Here is a 19,218-nt window from a genome sequence, read left to right on the forward strand (position 1 = left end):
ATTAGCAAAGATGTGAGTTTATTTACTGTATTCACTTTTATTTCAAAACTGCAAGTCTTTTGTCGAACATATCAGATTTTGTTATGGGGTTGCCTTCATGGTTGTAATTGTTTTTGGTCAAAGATTTGTTTGTTAGTTAACGTCGTGTAGGGGCTTGTTTGGCTAAGTGGGTTTTCTACCATTTTGAACTTCGTGTCCATTTTCACGTTATACCTTGGGTTTGGGAGTTCATATGATTTTTTTTTTGGTTAAGTGTCATATGGGAGAGTGGCTTTTGATTAGGGGCCATGCCCAAAGTGGTTGCAGGGTAACCCATCGAAAGTTTTCTTAAGTAAGTGATAACTTAATAATTCATTAGGGGGTTTGGTAGATGAAAACACTAAATAAGATAATTATGCCTTGCTCATGGTTGAGTGCTAGTACAGACTCAGGATGCAGCGAGAAGGCTTGGAATGCCAAACCGACAACCATGTCCTCACGAAAGGATTGTTTGGGTCTACATGAGACTTGGATGGGGCCGGGGGTTCAAGAGAGGTTACTAGGATAACCCATGATGGGGCCAAGACCTATGGAGGCCTACTAGGATAACCATACCAAGCTATGTGATGACACTCTTCCCTTATGGTCACTAGTGTGTAGTGTTGTTGATTTCACGTATTTTGATGTGGAGTCATGTTATCCGAGTTTACTTCTTGTGAGTCATTCTGATGTTGTGAGTTCGACCATGTGTGTGTGCATACCTATAGGTTTCTAGTGGGTTTTATTCCTATCTCCTAGCACTGTGGGGTGGTTGTTTTTGGAGCCACATGGTCGGGTGGTAGTGCCACATTCCATTGGGTGTGTGTTCATTCCATCTTGCGGAGTTGGCTTCACAAGTGTTCCAGTTGCACTTCGATTTGAGCATTTTATTATCCAGTTAGATCCCATTTGTTATGGATCATTCTTTGTATATCTTGGACCTCTCATGGTCAGCTATATTTATTATATTATATGCCTTCATGGAAAGATGTAAATTGTAATGTAACCTTACCTGATTTAGTTACATGCAATGTAATTATTATCTTTGATGCAAGCAATGTATGTATGGAAATTTATTGCAATGCATATGTTTTATTTGAATATTGGATATAATGAAATGGTTAGATTTCTAATAAATGAACTAAGACATGTTATCAATATTTTATTCTATTGGATAAATTAACCATTGATTTAGTGTAATGATGTTATTAATTTTAATTACTTAATTGGATGAATTAATGTTAAGTAATGTTTGTGGTAACATATTTAACCAAGTTGGGAAACCCTTTAGGTGTTAAGTCTACCGTTGTATAATCTAAACTTACATTCACTCATTGTATCATTAAAATTATTAAAGTTTAAAAAAAAAAAATTTGCACTCTTTTCTAGTGTTTCAGTTTAATCCCTTTGGGGTTTCTTGGTGAGGCGTTACATTGTGTGTTGGATAGCCGATGGCAAGATAGCTGCAACCACGTCGGTTTCTATTTTTTTGAGAGGAATGTGTACACACAATCCGTATATATATATATATATATATATATATATATATATATATATATATATATATATATATATATATATATATATATATATATATATATATATATATATATATATATATATATATACGCATACATATATGTGTGTATATACATATATAAACATATGTATATAAATGTATATATGCATAGATATATTCATATATGTGTACGTATATGTACATATAGAGATATCAAGCGTATAGACACATACATATGTATATCTATGTATATATATATATATGCATATATTTGTATATATATACACACACATATCCATATGTATACGTGTATATATATATAAATCCAATCTATCTATATATATACATACATACATATATATGTATATATATATTTACACACATACTTTTTTATATATGTATATATACATACACATATGTATATAATTATACACATGTATATATAGATATACATGAATTTTATATATGTATGTATAGATAACTACACACGTCAAGACATCTTCTACCATGCAATGTACTAGATAGTTGATGGTAAGACGGCTACAACCACATCTATTTTTTTTTTTTTTAGAGGAATGTTTATACATAATCTGTATATATATATGCATGCATATATGTGCACATATATACATATATACACATTTATATACATATATACAGATGTATATATATACGTAGATCTATTTATATATGTATACATATATATATTAAAGATATCAACCATATAGACACAAACATACAAAGATACATAGACACACACACACACACACACACACACACACACACACACACACACACACACACACACACACACACACACACACACACACACAACACACACACACACACACACACACACACACACACACACACACACACACACACACACACACACACACACACACACACACACACACACACACACACACATATGTATATATAAAGACAAACTCACAAACACGGAGACATGCACGCACACACATAGAATCAGAAATGCACGTCCATAAAAAAAAAAAATGTATACCCCAACACAGATGGAAATAGTGGAATTTTGAAACCCTAAAACCACAGAGAGCTTGAAATTTCCTATCTATGCTATCTCAAGCTGGTAAGCTTCAGCTTCTTCAAGCCACTCTTCAGAATCTTCTTGTCTATGCTCTTAGCTTGTTTAGTATTCTAGCTAAATTTGCTGAAGCTTTAGAGAGGATTCAAAAAAGATTTCTTTGGTTAGGGGTAGAAGACAAAAAAGGGATAGCCTTGGTTGCCTAGGACAAAGTGTGTAATCCTAAGTGCAAGGGGGGTTTAGGAATTAAAGTTCTTAAAACTTTTAACAAAGTTTTGCTTGCTAAATAGATATGGAGAGCTTATGGCATTAAGAAAGATTGGAGTTAGGTGTGGTTTGATAAATATATTCATAACCAACCACTTCATTCTCTTCTCTACTATGAAGATATCCCTGCTGGGTATTTCATATGGAATAGTATAATCAAGTCGATAAAAGTTGCTAAAGCTGGAGCTGAATGGGTCCTTGGCAAAGGTGACAAAATCAGGTTCTGGGAGGATGTTTGGATTAAAGATGAACCTCTGTTTAATCAGGATTGTAGCCAATTCATTGATGAATGCAAAAGAAGGTATGGGTCTATGGTTTGTAATTATTGGAAGGAGAATCAATGGGTGAGGCTTGATGCTATTTATGTTGGGTTTTTGTTGCTTCAGTAGGATCTGTTGTCCTTTTCTATCAGTAAAGACTTTGATGATGTGTTTCTTTGGAAGATAAATCCCAGGGGTAACTTCACTATTGCATCTGCTTATTAAAAAACTATTACTCAGGTCAACAACCAATTATGGACTAAAATAGAATAGATTCCTCATTCCTAAAGTTAACATATTTTTTGGCTTGCAGCTCACAAAAATTTTCTGACCATTGATAACGTAGCTTGTAGAGGTTTCATGTTTCCTAATAGGTAAGAGTTATGTCAGAAAGAGGCAAAATTTGTGGATCATTTGTTTATCCATTGCTCCTTTACCTGGGAAATCTGGAGTAAATTTTGGGTGCAATGGAAAGTTGAATGGGTTATGTATAATAGTCTCAAGGAAGTCATTAGGCAATAGATCTTTCTCACCAAATTTCCTCTCATCAAGACCCTCTGGTCCTTTCTCCTTCCTATGACCAGTTGGTATATCTGGAAGGAGAGAAATAACAAAATGTTTAGGGAGGCTAAGTGTACATCTCAGGTGGATTTTGAAAAGATCTGCAGGGCAATTAAAGAAAACATAAACACTATTCACAAAAACAACAAGTAGTGGAGTTATCTTAATATGAATGATAATGAGAAAGGTATCCTCACCGAATGGAATCTGATTCACAAGATTTGCAAATCTGACATTAAGATTAGGAGAGAAAATGTTGTTTGGAGATTTTCATTTCATGATTGGGTTAAGGTGAATTTTAATGGGGCAGCCAAAGGCAATCCTAGGAAGTCAGGAGGGGGAGGAGTCATCAGAAATACTCATGGTGTTTGTGTTACTGCTATTACCTCTCCCTTTGGAGTTCAAAACAATCATGTTGCTGAAGCTTAGGCAATATTAAAATGCCTCTAGCTTGCTTAGGGTTTTAAATTAAAAAAAATATGGGTGGAAGGGGACTCTCTCAATATTATTCAAGCTATCAAAGCCACTAGTTCTCCCTCTTGGAACATTTACAATATCATTGAAAGTGCTAAAAAATTATTAGATGACTACGTTAGTGTTTTCATTTCCCATACTCTAAGGGAAGGTAATAAGGTTGCTGACCTATTAGCTAATGAGGGGGTTTATTTAGAGGAGGACACTAAATATATCGGAGAAGCCTCTTGTAAGAAGGATGTCTGGGTGCAATTATTATTTGATCGTGTCCATGGTTCAAGTTTATCATTACTTTTCTGGGTCCGGATATCAAAGACAGAGATTGGAGTTATGTGAATTGTCAGTTGATGATCATTTTTAGGCATTGTGATTATGACCACTGGTGTGATGGGGCTAATCATAATAAGTGTTCGTTCATTGTGAATATTATTAAATACCTCTTCAAAATCAAGGAAATTGCCCTATTTTTCGAGCCCAACATTCTGTTCAAGAGTGTGCGCTTAAATCCTAGTTTTCAGTTTTTGAGTAACTTGTGCTCTGTTGAAGGCCTCAACCTGAATTACAACATGGGAGGTAATCTTAATCAGAATGAGCCCTCTGGCTGTGATAATTGGAAAAGAAAATGGAAAGTTTGGTGGAGGTTGCATAGACATGGTTTCATAGACTACAAGGAAAAATTGCATGGTAGTAAAAAGTCACTGTCTCAAGGTTTCGCCAAGGGATGGAACAATAACAAAGTCACTCTATTTCAGAGAGACTTGGAATCTCGATGAGGATTTGGTGGTGGAAATTACTAGTTTATAGAAGGAAGGTACCAAGTTTTATAGAAGGAAGGTATCAAGTTTTACAAAGATTGAAAGTTTGCAAAAGAAGCTATTAAAAACTTCCCTAAAAGTGATGAAGGGAGGGTTCAGCTTGCCAAGAAGGACAATGTATCTTACTACCTCCCGCATCAGGTAAAGTCCTTCTGGCAGAAGATGTTAAGGGTTTTGATGGAATTATAAAGAGTTGATGGTAGGTTTATGAAGGTTTATAATTATCATTTTGTTATTCTAAACCATTTCTGCCATGGTTTTAAGATCTCTTTGCCTTTCTATTTAGCTTCATCTCTGAATGAAAGCTTGGCCGACCATGCAAAAAAACCCAAATCCTATCCCATAGCTCACCAAGGTCTCATTCTGCTTATTTATGGCCATTTGAAGAAAAAAGCTAGGGTTAATAAGGAAGATCCTTTTGTGGCAAATGCCCATATTTCAGATGGTCATGAGTAATCTGAGTCTGACGATGATTCGTCTAACATTCCTCTTCATAAGAAAGGGAGGGTTGGTGATGGATATAAAGAGGACATGGATGTGAATGCAGGTTCAGAGGAGGAACAGGGGAAGGCAGCTGATGATGAAGCAGAGAGTGAGAAGAAAGAGGTTGCGGGAGAAGAGGAGGAGGTGTAGAGAAAAGTGTATGTTGAAGAGCCTGACCCTATTGTCTCGGATAGCAGGAATGTAGCTCAACATACCACGGAGGAAGTTAACCCTAATTCTGTGAGCTCTAAGTAGGGTATGGAAATGGTGGACTCCATTTTGAACACTGCCAGAACTAGCACTCTGGAATTTTTCAATTTCCAGAAATGGGTGATTGAAAATATATCTAGTATTCAGAACAAACAGAGAGATTTGGATTATAAGATTCATAATTTGATTAAGGATACCAATACTAGGAAAGAGGATGTGAAGGTGGACACCAGTGAGGCAGATGATGAAATTGAAATGCAGGACTGGCCAAAAAAAGAAATGATTAAGGGAGACTTGAAGCATCTTGAAGATGTGATCAAAATCGTCAAAGATAAGGTTGAGGTTGTTAATGAAATTATTATCAACCGAATTACTAAAACTAAGAAGGCCTTGACGAAATTTATGAATCACAACCTTGATATTTTGAAGGTCTCGTCTCAAAATATGAATGCCTTGGTTGATTGTCTAGAGAAGAACTAACATAACAAAGAGATGGTGATCATTGATGATGTGTCGACCTCCAGCTCTACCCTCAATCCTCCAGATGAAGAAGAAGGCAAACTACTAGCGATCTGGAGATGAAGACTAAAGAAAACCATCACAAGTAGGAGAACAAAGACCTGAGAGAAGCTACTAAGACTATGATGATGCTAGTTAAGGACACGGAAGAGTCTATAAAATTTTTTATCCGAAATGTAATTCTGGTCTTTGTTTGCTAGTCTCTCGCTGGTTTTTTGTTGTCCTTTTCCCTAGCTGTTGTTTTCTCTGCTGGTCTTTTGCAGCTTTTCTTTCTATGTCCTATTCTCTCTAGTTTCTTTCAATCTTATCTTTTCATTATGTAAGCGGGTTTTGGGTTCCTTAAAACCTGATTTTACTTAATAAAAAACATACAAAAATATATATAAGCCTAAAATATTGAAACCCTAAATCAAGCAACATGAATAACCCGTAGCAAGCTATATATCTCAAAACCCTACATGAAACAAAACATAGAGAATAAAAAATGGACGTTTATAAAAACAATCAAAACACACAACCCGTAACACATGCAAACAGTGGAATACTGAAACCCTAAAAATGAAGAGAACCTGGAACACACTTTCATTGACCATGAGAGCAAAACAACATTATTGAAATATATAACACATTATTGAAACATATAACACAGAGAGTCGCAAATGCAAATTCATTAAAACAATCAAAACATAGAGCTCTCAACATATGCAAACAGTCGAATCATGAAAACCTAAAAAAGAAAAGAACTTGAAAATTTATTTCCTTAACTAAAAATGCATAGAACCTAGTTAAGAAAACAAATAACAAGGCATACAACCCGAAATTTCATTTCATTAACTAAAAATGCATAGAAGATGGAATGTCTTTCCATTAATTGCAAGTGCAATCAAGAAAATAAATAACCATAGCTATATATCTCAAAACCCTTCATTAAGTAACGAAAAATAACTTGCAACAGGCTATATATCTCAAAACCCTACATCAAGCAACACACAAAGAATAGGAAATGCACGTTTATAAAAACAATCAAAAGACACAACCTATAACACATACAAACTATGGAATACTGAAACCCTAAAAATGCAGAGAACCTGAAATTTCCTTTCATTAACAAAAAACACATAGAATCTAAAATGTCCTTCCATTAACTACAACTGCAATTAAGAAAACAAATAATAGGGTAGTGAACCTAAAATTTATATTCATCAACTAAAAACGCATAGAAACTGAAATGTCCTTTAATTAACTACAAGTGCAGTCAATATCAAAATGCATAGCCTGCAACACATGCAAACAATGGAATACAAAAACCCTAAAAATGTAGAGGACTTGAAATTTCCTTTCACTAACTAAAAACACATAGACCCTGAAATGTCCTTCCATTAACTACGACTGCAATTAAGAAAATAGATAATAGGGTAAAGAGACTAAAATTTCCTTTCATTAATTAAAAGCACATAAAACATGAAATGTCATTTCATTAACTACAAGTGCAATCAAGAAAATAAATAACCATAGATATATATCTCGAAACCCTACATTAACCAACATAAATAACTCGCAACAAATGCACATAGCTGAAGCCAAAAAAATAGCGGTAACACACACGTATGAAATATACAGAGAATAAAAGAACAAAATTTCAAATTGAAAAGATACTTGGATTTGGGAGCTGAAATCAATTGCTTCCCTTCTACACAGAAAAATGCTTAAATTAAATAGAGTCGAGCACTACCGTTTGAGCAAAACCCACCAAAAGGCAAAAGAAGCCCACACACAATGAAACCAACAACAGTATCCAGACAATGAAAATGCAAAATTAACTGTGAACTACGAGTGCGAACAAAAGAAAGATAAATACAAAGAATGGAAACGACCCCCGCGATGATGGTATAGTGTTCGCAATGATAGAATCGACGCACACACTCCCTAGGTACATAAAAAATCCCTCACAGTGACCAAGTCTTTTAGCCACATTTAATGCAGGCTCTTCGCATGACTATCAAATCCATCAATACAAGACGTGGTAGGTGTCATATGACCTCACTGCCACGTTCCTCTCAAAAAAAGTAGACGACGACATGGTCATAGCTATCCTGTCAATGGCTATCAACGCCTGACATGGAAAGAAGGGCTCACCGGAAACATGCTGAAAAATGCACCTTGCCGAAACGCTGACACTTTGCTAGGCAAAAATCCCGCACAGGGAGCCTATCGGCTAATTATACACCACGCTAATTAAAAAATTACTTTAATCTGCCTAAAGAAACTAGGAAATTATAAATGCATATGCAATGAATGTAGGAAGGGGGGGTTCACAATGGTTAGATTGGTGGTCTATCCCAAAATATCTTGTCCATTCAATTAAAATATTACTTATATAAAATTTGCATTCAACGAGACATGTATAAAGTTATATACAATTCTACCATGTTTGAATATTTTTAAATCACATTATAATATAATTTTACATTTCCTTTTTAATGTGCATTATAATTTTCAAAACTACTTTTAATCTCTCATGAATATTAAAACACAAATGAAATTAAATACCATCAAAATCTTTTATGAAATTTCTATGCTCTTTTCAGTATATATGTTGTGCATTAATATCGTGGCCTTCTTAATTCTATTCTAAAAGGGCGTCTATAATATGTATCTTTTCATGGGATACATTGAATTCTGAATGGTGGATATATTATCATTATTTGAAAATAGAAACGAAAACAAACTACCTACTATAGTTGACAAAAAAGAAATTGGCGACGAAAGTGAGCAGGCAACATAAAGCAAGGTAACCGAATGGAGCTATTCACAATAAACGTACTGCATTTGACAGGAAAAAGTATGATGAACGAGAAAATTTCAGCGAGAAAAATAAAGTAACGATAACATTGTAAGAAAAAAATTGTACATGTTTAATCATCTGGCATATCCTCTCTTTCATTGTGAATTGTGGATCTTGGAAGTCAACTCAACAAGTTCAAATAGAAAATGCCTTCAACATAAAAATTACATTATATCAGTTTTACATTTTCATAATAGCTGTTTTAACTTGTTCAAAAGTACTTTAAAAGCTGGCCTTCCATTTTCTTTAAGAAATAGACATACGACAGCATGACATCTTGGTCATGAGGTGTTGACATACAATTAGTAAGCAAATACCGTTGGATCATCAAATGAGCATCTTACATGTGGGACTTGGTCAACGCATGGAAATAAAGGGCGAAATACTCTGCCTCAACAGAACCCACAGTTGTGTCATCGACTATCACACATCCAGATGTGGGCGCTAAGAAAACGAAATCATAGATAATCAGCTGTCATCTGAGTACGGAGAAACGTAACCTTGGGCCTTTAAGATTTTATTTTATTTTTCTTGTTCATCCACCTCTTTGTAATGCACCGAAAGCTTGTTTTTAATAAACTTCCTGTCTTTATCGAAAACACGTGAACTGTTGAATAATATCGATTTTGAAATAGAAAACCCAGTCACTCTTAATTTAATTTAATTACATATGAAGACCAGAAAAGTCTTCAACGCGTCATTGTTTTACTTTGAATATCACCCTTCTTGAGCGAATTTGAATATGGAACAATTCAAACACTTGGACACCGTTGTCTGTCTCTATATATACGATATATTTCAATATTGAAGTATTCAAACAATTCGCCCCAATCTTTTCTCTGTATCACGGAAGATATTCTCCCAGCTTTCCCTTCTTCATTTGTAAAAGAAAAACGTTTGTCTACTTAGGATTTGTTCCGGCAGTTAGTATGGCGAGATTAACGCTTCTGACAATTATGGTATTGTTAGTTGTAGTCAACGTTATGTTTTCCGTCGCAATCGTGCTCTAACTGTGCAGGCAACATTCCTGATCCTAGTTGCTGCAAAACATAAAGCAAGGCTGATACCTTTCATCTTTTCTAATCCCTGTCCACTAAAACTAGGGATGCTTGTACATAACTTTCATCTTTTCTAATCCCTGTCCACTAATCACTGATATATTTATAAGGCAGATCACTTTCATCTACCTTGATTGCCTCATATTTAATTTGCATATTCGGAAATTAAGAATATGTATATTCAATTTGATCAAATCATAAATATGATTCATGAATGGTACATTAATTGTTTGCTATGGAGTCTCAAAATTTATGTGTCAAAGTATATGTCGATATATCATTATACATTAATGAGATTTTAAGTGCATGCTCTGGATTGGACCATATCTAAGGTTTCTTGCATTACCATGTTTTCTTTGTATTAGTAAGTCCCTCCTTCACGATAGCACTCACGTGCTGATATGCTATGAGATTTAATGAATTGTACACATCCCTTCCATGTGTGTTTTTCTGTAGTATGGGTGGTCACTTTTCCATGCTACGATGGTCCATTCGACCAGCCGAGCTCTGATTCTTCCTAGCTCTCCTTGTCTTTAGTGACAGACAACTAGCGATTCTGATTGGTACGAGGCAATCTTTCCAACAACAAATAATTGTCACTAACCATTTTGAGAGTCCTAAAGTGTATTTATATAAAGTAGATTTATAAAATATGTTATAGACGGAAAGGATTTTTTAAACAAATTAAATTCTTATAAAAAAGATGCTATTAATTTAATTCTATTGATTATGTGAAGTTATTTATCATCTTTAGAATCTTTGGAACAAATAGATTGTTCTAGATTTTGATTGAACAAATTTATTCCCAATGCTAGAATTCTCCAATTCATTTGTTTGAAGCAGTGCATTAAGTTAAAATCAATGGTTACAGAACTTTAGAAGTGCAATTTATTTAGTGCAACTCTTCTAGTCTTATAACATTGACATAAAATCAAGGAATACATGCATTCAATGGAATCTAATTTAATTACACTTTACAAGCTTCCTATAGTTTCTTTAATTTATTTGAAAGTGTTGTATACTAGAAAGATAGAAGAGTCTTTGTGCTTCTTATCAACTAATAAATTTAGATTCTTGGGGAATTTTTCAATTCTATGCCAATCAATAATAGGTTAATCCCATAATGTATAAATCTTTGAGAAGGTCATAGTCAAAGTAGACATTGGACACGTTCCCTTGAGTGCCAAAAAAATTAAAAAATCCATCCATGATGGGTATCCTAACCAATCATTTCAAGGATGTTGCTAAATATAAAGACATTGAAATTCTTAAAAATAGATGGGACCTATTTGTGTAAGCAATGTGACACTAAGAATTGGGATGTTAAATATTTGAAGCTAAATGTGTTACAATTAGTGATGAATCAATTAGTATTGTGCTTGACCTATACCCTAATGTGATTCATTAATGGATGCAGGGTTCAAGAAAATGACTATCCAATCACACTGACGAGAGTTAACACAACAAAATTATCATGAATAGAAGAAAAATTTATTTGATTCAAAATAACAAAATTATTAACAATTGTGTATTTTCTTGTTACATGTACATTACAGATTGGTTCATGGGAGGCCACACGCTTATTACAACCTTACATGCAAATATGAAAACTAAACTCCAAATTGGACACAAACTTGTAAGTCTAACTCCTTTATGTTAATCTTCTAACCATTGAATTTTTTAATCTCTTCTAACTACTTTCCAATAAAATCCAAATGTCCTTAAAAATATTTGAACCAAGCTTTAGGCATGACCTACATCACACATGAGGTGTCCCAACATTTAATACTTAGTGAAACATGTAGGTTGGTTTAACTTGAATGATGAAGCTCCTTGAATTATTAAAATACTTTGTAATTATATTTGAAGGTTTCCCTAGTCACATTTTTTGTCATGATGTGTTGGGCTTCATGTTGTAAAGTACAAATTAGCTATACACATTTTGACTTAATGAACTGCATACTATCTCCTTTGCATTGTGATATTTTGTTAATGATAGCTTTCAAGAAACTAATTGAAATGACTTAAGACCTTCTTATGTTGTGCATGTGCTATTATAGCTATCTAGTTCTTTGTCACATGCCAAATTTGTGTAATGTTGCTTGTACAATTAGAACACTATGTAACCATCTCCACATTTTCAAGTAAATTATCAACTGTTTAATTGTTGATCATGTGGATTACTACATTTATATTCTCTTGTTCCTTAGGATAAATAAACCTTTAAAAATCCAAAGGAAAAAATAAACAAAACTTAAGGCTCAAGATTAGGTTCCTTCCTAATCATATGAAAGTGAGAAACCTTTCAATTTATAAAAGTTTGTAACACTAATGTGGGGTTTGTTTTTTATAAAGATAAATAGGTTTTACATGGACCCAAAACCAAAAGTTTTACAAAATTTGGCCATTAGCCAAATAGACATGAACCAACATCAAAACAGGGGAGCACGCTCGAATAGTCACGAAAGCAAAAGAGACGCAGACAAACAAGACAAAACAAAAAGGAAAACTCTTAATTAAGAGAGTGCACAGATCATTGTTCTTCTAGATGGAAATCTTGTTGATTTCCTCCAGCTCCTCCATAATGAATCTAGAGGTACACTTGTTGCTGCTCCTGCTTCTGGTTCTAGAACTAGGAACAGTGGTTCTTTTGTCTCCAGTAGTCATATCTTCCCCTCAAATATCTTTCACCAGTTCACTATGATAGGATCTGTAATCAACAACCATGGCATTGATTGTTTTAAGCCCCTCTATACTATTGTTCATGGCTTCTTTGCTTATGTCAACCAGGTTCTTGAGGTTTTTCTTTATCTCTGCTATAGACTGTTCCACTTTTTCAATTCTTTGTTCGTGATTGCATTTCATCACCTCAACATCCTAGGAGAGCTTATGGGTCATAATCATGAGTTTCTCAGATTTGGTGGGCTCAGGGGAAGTAGTGAAGATATCAATAATCTCTTTAGCCCCCTCTTTAAGGGTATCAATTTCTTGCTCAACCCACTTTCAGCAGCTCTCCTGGCTTCTAGTAGCTTCCATAACCACGTTCATCAAATTACCATTCCTTTGTGTCCTTCTGTTCTCTTCTTTTGGCCATGGTCCCATGTTTTTTTCCTAAGACATTGATAGGGATGTCCAAATTAATTTCCTGATCTGAATTCTTCAGACCATAGTCCTTAGCCACTAGCTTCTTCTTTTTAGAGAGGGGCTCGGCCTTAGAAATCATTTTTTTGGTGGTTTTGTATTTGTTGGCCGCCCATCTAGGAGGATTCTTACTGCTTAATATCCCAGGGGTGACCATCATCTCCCCTTCTTCCATAGGTTTATAATCAAAGTCATCAAGAGGAATAGCACCCGCACTATCCTCCAAATCCATTTCCGAGTTAGAGACATCCTGGATATTAGTCTGTTGGCCAATCTCAGTTAGAGTGGGCACAACTTCAAGGGATTTAGCATACTCCATGATGATCATAATAAGCCCTTCATGGAGAACGGAGTTGTTTGGATTCTCCAAATGTTTTTCCAGGCTATTTTCTAAAGAGGAGGTCAGATAGAAAGGAACGGAAATGATTTTACCATGCCTAAAATGATTCAAAATGGTAAAATGATAGGAAAAGATGCTGGCATATCTACCATCGAGCGTAATATACCTCATGATGAACTCGGTCATGTCTGCCCAAGGATCCAAAAGATCTTTCCTGTTCTAGTCGCCATCAGCCATCTTAGTAACTCTAGAGTGCTCCTTGTCTTTGTCAAAGAAACTCATCAAGTCCTCTTCCCTAGTTTTCCTATCCCTATAAAATCTTTTGCCAGTCGTCGCCAGACTAGTGACCGTTGCCATCAGGGTTTCATCAATCTGATACTCGACTCCATAAGCCCTCAGGCTCCCTTTTTTCCACCCATTGACAAAGGCCTCCATGAGCAGAGGAGAAGGGCCATGAAGTTGGTCCAAGAAGGGGATGATTCCCCCATCAACAAATTCTTGCCACACATCCTTTTTTTCTTCCATTTATCGCAAGTAAACGGTTCATGCATGTTCTTGTCCCCACCCATTATGCTTCTAGTCATCGAATACCAAAAAATGGGCCACACCAGAGAAGGCTCCAAACAGTCGTAGAAAATGGGCCACACCAGAAAAGTCTCCAAACAATAGAAAAAAATGGGCCACATAATAAGATAGAAAATCCAAGCACCAAGGAAGTTTCTAGATCTTTGGTTAGAGAAAACAAAAAAGAGCCATTTCCCCATCAACTCTATCAAATCATGATGACAAATCATTGATTAACACAGGTGGCCATAATCATCACTGGCTAGCTCAAATGGATTTTTGGGGAAAGAATCCCTATTGCTCCACCATTTAGTTGCCATGTATCCTACTGCTAGATTGGCCAATAGATCCATCACTTTGTTTCCTTCTTGGTATACGTGTGAGATTTTGAAATCTGCCAACTCATTTATTATATCTTGGCAATCCTTGATCAAATTAGTTGTCATTCAGCTAGGATCTGTGTGTCCACTCAGACAATTGACAGTGTTTAGTGAGTCAAACTCCAACTAGACTTTTCTAAAGCCTTCTCTTTTAGCCATGTGTAACCTAATGTGGGAAGCACTGGCTTCCACATAGTGGTTAGACTGGGTGCCTAGAGGGAACACCACTGCAGAAACTAGTAGACCTAAATGATTCCTAGCCACTCCCCCGCACCCAGCCGGCCCAAGATTCCCTTTAGCTACCCCATCCACATTGATTTTGATCCAACCCATAAGGGGGATGCCAAAGAACATTTTGTCTGCAATGCTTGGTTTTGTGCACTGGAATGGCAATATTCCAGTCAATTTGCCACTGATTGATAGTATCACAATCCTCCTATAGAGTAGGCAGGGGATGGTCGTTCTTTCTGTTGGGGTAGGAGTGCATAAAATTCTCCTTGGTAGCAATGCAAATTTTAGTAGCCACAACAAACGCAAGAGTTTCCAAATCCCTAAAGACTCTATTGTTTCTTTCTTTCTAGATGCTCTAGGCAATATGTTGAAGAGATAATTCTAGAGAACTCCCAAAGCTTGACTATCAGAGGGGCATTTCCATTCAACCACATTCTATGGATAGTATCAGGGAAGACCCAATCAATGTTCCAGATGTTAAGGAAGTGATTCCAGATATCCTTGGTAAAGGTGCAATGAAGCAGCAGATGGCCAACATTTTCCTCTGTCTCTTTACAAAGAGAACATCTATTGGTAAGAGGAATACCTCTTCTGCAAAGATTGTCAATGGTAGAGATCTTACCCTGCATAAATAGCCCAAAAGGGGGGGGGAGAAGATTCTAGAGATGAACTTATAAGCATCAACAACCTTGAACTTCCCAAAAGAGGAGAAATTCTAGAACACTTCATCCTCCCATTGAGAATGGGGGTTGTGTATACAATTCAACTAGGGTTGCATAGGTAACAGAGCATTATCCACAGCATTGAGGTCCAACCAGACTCCATCTCTAAAATAATCAACCACCTAGACGCCAATTTTTCTGATACATAATTCTTTGAAGGGAGGATCCCAAACAGAGTCCGATAAGGGGCCATCACCAGTCATCCCAAAATCTAATTTTGGAACAATTCCCCAACATCCATTTGCAACCATGCAAGATAACTTTGGAGGAGCGAAAGAAATTGCTCCATAAATCAGAAACAATGTTGGGAAGATCATAAGTTTCCAGAGTGTTTTGGATATCCAGAATGTGGTATTTATGTTTGAATATGTCAATCCATTCATTATTCTCTTTAAGGAATCTCCATAGTTACTTGGCCATCAGGGCTTTATTGAATTCTCTCAGGTATTGAATGTCTAGTCCCCCCATGGATTTTGGAAGGCAAACCTGATTCCAAGCCACAAGATGTAATCTATTCTTAGATTCAGTTCTTGTCCATAATTCTTTTTTTGAATTATTTCCAGTTTATTAGCAATTTTGGCTGGGATTTTGAATAAAATCATAGCATAAACTAGGAGGCTCTGAAGCGAGGCTTTGAGCAGCTAGAGTTTACCACCTTGGCTTAACAAAGCTCCTTTCCACCGAGCCAACTTGTTCTGGAATTTGTCTATAAGATTCGCCCAAAAGGAGTCTAGAGCTCGACCATGGCAGAGAGGAAGACCTAAATAGGAGTCAGACAAAGTTCCAACTTTATAGACAATAATCAAGCCAATCTTCAAATTCTTGTGTTAAAGGGTGTTGAATAAAAAAATGGAGCTTTTAGCCAGGATAACTTTTTGCCCTGAACCATGTTCATAGATATTCAGAGCCTTTTTTAAATTCTTAGCTTCTTTAACTGAGGCTTCCCCCATCAATAGAGTATCATCGATAGATTGTTGGTGAGAGAAAGTGGAGGCCTGGGAGGAGGTTCGTAAGCCCATAATATTGCTATTTCTGACTTCCCTCTAAATAATTTTACTAAGAGATTCACTCATCAGAATGAAAAGGAAAGGAGATAGAGGATCCCCTTGTCTTATGCCCATAGACGCGGAGAAGAAACCAAAGGCAGATCCATTAATCAACACATAAAATTTTGGGGTGGAAACACATTTCTCAATGATCTGGATGAAGTTATCTACGAATCCAAAAGCCCTAAGGACTCGAAGGAGAAAGCTCTAGTTGACTCTATCAAAAGCTTTCAACAGGTCAAATTTTAGAAAAAAAAAAAAAAGGTTTTTTATTGATAGAAAGGGAGTGGATATTCTCATGCACCACAATAATAGAATCCAAGATTTTCCTCCCAGGGAAAAACCCATTTTGATTTTTAGAAATTAAAGAGGGGATGAAAATATTAAGCCTGAGCACCGAAATCTTGGTGAAGATTTTATAAAGAGAATTGCAAAGGCTAATAGGTCTAAACTCCTGAAAAGAGTAGACATCAAGTTTTTTTTAGGGATGAGGACTAGGAAGGTGGCGTTCAACTCCTTTAGGAGAGAGAGGGATCCAAAAAAATCTTGAGCCGCAGCGACCACATCAGAGAAAATAATCTACCAAAAATTCTGAAAGAAAAAAAAGAGGGAAACCATCAGGGTCGGGGACCTTGTTACCTTCAAAAGAGAAGATCGCATTGCAAACTTCATTAGGAGAGGGAATTCTGGTAAGCTCCAATTTCGTGTCTTGAGATATGATGCAGGGAATCTCCTACAATATTTCATTTTGGGCTAGAGGATCAAGAGGGTCATCCATAGAAAGGAGATTAGAGAAAAAGTTGATGGCTTCCTAGCAAATCTCATCATGCTTATCAACCTATCTCTGTCTAATCTGAATTTTGTTTATTCTATTAGAAGCCCTGTGCTTAAGAGTAGTCATATGAAAGAACTTAGTGTTTTTGTCGCCACTTTTAAGCCATAAAGCTCTAGATCTCTGCTTCCAAAATTCCTCTTCTTTGGAAATAATGTCATGTAATTTAGTCAAAATTTTAATTTATTTGTTCGAGACATCTTTATCAAACCTGAAGACTTGAATATGATTTTGAACCTCCTCAAGATCCAGTTTGAGCTTCTCTTTAGCTTTGAAGATATTTTCAAAGGAGGATTTGTTCCAATGTTGAATATTAGACTTGATATTGGAAAGATTCTTGGCTATAAAAAACAGAGCCATGCCCTGGATATCAATATTCCACCACTCCATAATTTTATCTTGGATTTCAGGGGCTATCAGCCACATTTTCTCAAATCTGAAGGGGTATGCCTTTTTGCCAGACAATGAAGTAACTGAGAAATGGATGGGGAAGTAACCAGATCCAACACAGATGAAGGCATTGAGATGACAAGAAACCATCCCAAGCCAATCAGGAGAGACAAGTTCTCTATCAAGCTTAACCTGAATAAGATCCTCCCCACTGCATTTGTTGGACCAAGTGAAATTCGCACCAATAAGATCTAGATCCAAAAGGCTCAAAGGAGTTTATCATGTCACCCAAGTCATGTCTACTATCAATAGAGATAGGTATACACCTAGATTTCTCCAGATTAGAGAGAGGGGTATTGAAATCACCCAGAATAACCCATTTCTCATTGGGGAAGAGTGATCTAGCATGGTAAATGGAAGACTAGAGGGATTTCTTAGCAAATCTCCTATTAGGAGCATAGATGTTGGAAATAACCCAGGAGGATCCAACTTTAAGATTAAAGAATTTAGTAGCAATGTGATTAGGAGAAGAGAGAACCACCTTACCACTTAGCAGTCTCGGATTCCAAAGGGTGGCAATACCTCCTGAAGCACCATCTACTTCCACAGTGAACACCACAATCTCCAAAGATTGCTAGTTTAATTTTTTCCACTTTTCTACCAAGCATTTTTCATTTCTTGGACAAGGCAAATATCAAGTTTATGATCTCTGACCAAATTGGATAGCAGGTCATGCTTGTGGGGGTAATTTAAACCCCTTATATTCCATGAGATGACTTTCATTTAGCATGAGAGGGGGATCCCATCCCCATTTCTGGTAATGTTCTCTGGGCTTCGTCTGCAATGGCAACCTGACTCTACCTATCTCTGCTAACAGTATTGGGTGGTGTCCCCACCCCCCTTGATTCTGACCCACAGTCCATTTTTTCTATTTCTGGTTAAGACCCCCCTAAGATTGGAGTGTTTTGGCCAATAGGGGAGTTCCTTCTTCTGTGTTTGGGTTTGAACTCAATAAAAGGAGCGGAGTCCTTAAGAGATGATTCCTGCAAGGGGGAGGTCAGGGGTTTCGACTCAATAGAGATATCCATATCAACAATCAACTGAATGGGAATATCCTGAGAAGATCCAGAAGAATTTGGGAGTACCACATCAATACAAGGGGCATCCATAGTAGGGGATTCCCCAATATTCTCCTAAGGGGACGAGAGGTTTAGGTCAAGGGTAGTAGGAATGATTGGATCAGCTCTAGGCAGAGATCAATCCATATCAATTCCTAAAACATTCGAGGGAGGATCTGTGGCTAGGGCATCCATCTTCTCTAAGAGCGGCAAATCATTCCTCTTCCTCCATTCTTTCTTTGGCTTAGTCGAACAATGTCTGGCCTAGTGACCAAATTTTTTATAATGGAAACACGTGAAGGGGATGGATTCATACTCCACTTTCTGCACCCATCTACCAAGCTTGGAGAAAAGGTCTACCT

Source organism: Cryptomeria japonica, chromosome 3, assembly GCF_030272615.1.
Source record: "Cryptomeria japonica chromosome 3, Sugi_1.0, whole genome shotgun sequence".
Lineage (NCBI taxonomy): Eukaryota > Viridiplantae > Streptophyta > Pinopsida > Cupressales > Cupressaceae > Cryptomeria > Cryptomeria japonica.